The sequence below is a fragment of the Panicum virgatum genome, chromosome 8N (assembly GCF_016808335.1).
Source record: "Panicum virgatum strain AP13 chromosome 8N, P.virgatum_v5, whole genome shotgun sequence".
Classification (NCBI taxonomy): domain Eukaryota; kingdom Viridiplantae; phylum Streptophyta; class Magnoliopsida; order Poales; family Poaceae; genus Panicum; species Panicum virgatum.
In genome coordinates this window covers 38,036,115-38,040,000 of record NC_053152.1, presented here as the reverse complement: position 1 = coordinate 38,040,000, position 3,886 = coordinate 38,036,115, and the positions used below count along the sequence as shown (strand labels likewise).

The following is a 3,886-nucleotide window of genomic DNA, read 5'->3' as shown; positions in this document are numbered from 1 at the left end:
TAGGTACAATGGAAAAACTCCTACCACAATACTATCACTATGTCCTGGCTTTCAGTGATATGGAAGATGGCTTTCCCTATTGTAAAAGATGCCAGTTCTTTTTTTTAGGTATAAAAATTGCAAGTTCTTTCTTTCTCTGCTTCATAAGCAAAGGCTACGTAATAATGCTCGTCTTTGATATTGCAATGTGAGACCATCGGGCCAATGTCCTTTCTGTGAAGAGGAAGATTGTTTTCATCCTTTCATTTCCTGACATCAAGAGAATATGCGCATAGCGTAGTGGTAGGGCGAGTTGTGCACTCTGCAGGTCGGGAGTTCGACTCCCCACTATCACAGAGTACGAATAAAAAACAGCCACTCGTTGTGTTGTTAAACAGGAAATGCATGATCCACTGACGGTTGTAGTGCGATACGTGTCCGAAGGCACGCCCTTGTCGTCAATGGCAAGCCCTGGATACCTAGGGTTCATGACCTTTTCTCAACACTGCAGAAGAGAAAACTTCTATCTTTTGTGTTAAACCTCTGGGGAGGTCACCCCTAGGGTTGTGTTATTTTTTATTTCCTACCATCGAAGCAATAGTTTTTTGTCATGCAGTAATCTTGACCTAAGCTCCTTTCATCAAGCTGTTGGTGATGGTGTTAAAACCCTCTAGACAGGGACAGCCAGCCTTTTTCAGGGGCAGAATTTGAGAATCAAGAGTACGGTGCTGGCCTGTGTTTTGTAGATCTTATGAAAGTGTGGAGATGCAAAAGTGTTCAGGCATATAGACGAATCAAACATTCAAGTCTCAAGAAGATGCTGATATGACCTTCTCCAGTCCTACAGATGCAACAATCCGTCAAAGGGGTAGCTACTGGAGTGGGGCAATTTCTTTCCTATAGTATAGCCTAATCTGCTTCTATTTTCCTTTATGATGTAATCTCTCTTTTCTCCTCCTGCTCGTCATCAGATATATACCAGCTGCTCTCTATTTTTGTAACTAACTAAAGCTATGCAAGCATCCTTCGTTTGTTTTTGAAACATAGTTCAGGCAATCTAAAAGTTGTTGTAGTTTTCCTCAAAGAAAACATCATCTTCTACCAGCTAAGCAAGCACTTCGACTAGAATAACACACATATCATGGTTGGCTTAGGAAAAATCTCCATGTGCTTGCTCCTTTAAGCAATTCATAGCTGATTTTCAATACTCATCTATTGCAAGTCATAGCAAGTGATCAGGACCGTTAGTTTTTTTATGGGACCGAACAATGGTATAAGTTGTTGCATATACAGTTCAGGGTATGCTGGTCACCATGAAGTCATCAAACCAAGCAAGGTCGGAATCCTTCATGGTTGCTCGACTTGAACGCCAATGTTAGTACCTGGACTTGGGGCCTCCAGTTAGAAGTAACAAAATAAAGTCGGACAACACCAAATATTGATACTCAGTCAGATACTGACAAACATATTTTGCATGCCAACAAAACAGATTGTGGTCGAATGACTCCAGCCCTGTTTAGCTCTGCCAATCCATAAACAGTGCAACTAATTCAATTTTACCACTTTCTGCACCTCCACTATCCTTTTTCTACTTGTGAATACATGACTTATCTCAACCATTCATTCATTCATTTCACATGATATCCATCCAACCGTTGAATTTCTCACCTAACCATAATTCCCTCACCTACCTGTGATTCATCTCACCGTTGATTTCAAGATGAATGGTCTGGATAGACCATGTGGTCACAAGTCATGTGAAAAAAAAAATCCATGCTTCACCTACACAACCCTTTTTTCTACCTATGGAATTAGCAAAGTTTGCATCAAACTTCTATACTAACCCCAAATCTGTAGTTAATATGAACAAATTGTGAGGAAATTCACTTCGATATTTCCATACTGGACGTGTATCTTCTTTTTGCTATCACTAATTGGTTATGAACAAGACCCAACCCAAAGACACCGACTGCTGGTGATAAATGTTCATATTCCTCAAAGTTGCCCCTGGATTTCATTAGGTTTGATTTAATTTCTCAAATGTGAATCCCATCTAATTAAACCGATTGCTGGAGGACATTTTTAGCTTTTAAACATTCATGGGTAAGGTCGTATATGGTATACGGACATTGCCATATATGATCCATATGTTTTCATGGGAATGCAATGACCATTGTGATAGTGCAAAAGTTTTTGCAAGTATGACTACCCTGTATATTAAAATTAATCCTAATAGATAATTTTTTGCAAATGTCCAAATTCAACATATCTCAAGATTGAATCATGGATTGATTCCCAAAGGTACACAGCACACCCACTACTAGGGAATGCCCAAATTCAACATATCTCAAGATTGAATCATGGATTTATTCCCAAAGGTACACGACACACCCACTACTAGGGACACAAATTACGTGTAAGATTATAGATGATAAACAACTACTAAATAATATGACATTGCTATGTTTCATGATGCCCTGTTGTAAATTGTAGTTTCTTCCCCAGCAATCATAGGTTTCCAAGTCAATGTGTACCGGACAACAATGTTTTTTTCTTTTGCGAAGGAACAATAAGTTTTTTCGTTTAAAAAAAATAGTGAAGCCTTTGCTAACCATTATTCAAGTAGCAATATATATAATCCAAGGGGAATATTAGGATTCCAGACATGCAAATAATGTAGGTACGAAGTACATGACTAGATAAGTTCAACAAGTTGTTCACCAATTCAAACACAGAATCTAGTAACCATTACAATTTTCAGCTTATCATGAGCTGACCTTGGGAGAGTGCAAAGCCATCCTTATAAATAGCAGGTAAAGTTACCATAGCTCATAGCTGAATATACTCACAACAAGCTTCTCATTTGTGTTTATGTTTACTAATTTTGACAAATGCATCCACCAAGATTGACGGGCAGCTCCTTTTGAGATCCGCAAACCCCTTTGTTTCCACGACATCGCCCATTGCACAAGAGGACATGAACTCAATGCAGGCATCCTTAAGCATATCACAATGATGTTGATCAGCTAAAGCCAATATAGTTGCCACATTTTCCACATTGAGATCATCACATAGTATGCTTTGGCACATCAGATTTAGCCTATCCATCGCATATCTATCCGCAGCTACAAGCATGTGTCGAATCAATTCACTACGATCACCTGCCTCAAGATCATCCATCTCAGGCAATGAATTAGTATAAATGAAATGGAGCAGAGCCTTGAAGACAGAAGGTTGCATTCCTTCGATAGCTATGCATTGTTCCCTTGCCTCCTTCATTGGCCCATAGAGTTGTGCCCCGAATACAGGTGACCTCATAGCGAGCACAAACTTGTGTGCTACAAAAGTTTTTCCTCCAACACTGATTGTGAGATCAGCCCCCCTCTCGGTTTCCAACAACTTGCCAAGATGCTTTCTGATGTCCGACGGTGGCACCTGAATTTTGGGACATGATTTGGTCTCAAACACCCTTGCCTCTTTGAAAACAGTGACAACACACTATGATAAGTCGATCATCTTGAATGTACACAGAAGGCTCCAGCTCACTCCGTTTCTTGAATAGGCAAGTCTGTGGAGCAAACTTGTGGCCACTTGAAATAAACATCCTTGGATCTGTTTTGTGCACCGAAGCTGACAATCCAGTGCTCTGGTCAACCAGCCTAAGATCGCATGATGCCCGCACCTTAGCTTTGTCCATGAGCTCCAGATAAACTGAGATGTGATCTTCGTCTGCTTTGATGAGGTACCCATCAGGGTAAAAGCGGATGGACCAGTTGTGGCCACCGATGGAGAAAATTCTTGACCTAATGAAGTTCTCATGCGCTTGGCCCATCCCCCTATGCTTACTATAGCCGACAATCTCAAACACATGCTTGCCTTGCTTCATCTCTGGAGCACATGTCGACAT

General features: G+C 40.5%; 1 pseudogene; it reads right to left on the bottom strand.

Moving 5' to 3' along the window:
* Positions 1 to 2,838: 2,838 nt before the first annotated feature.
* Positions 2,839 to 3,886, bottom strand: LOC120685019 (annotated as a pseudogene).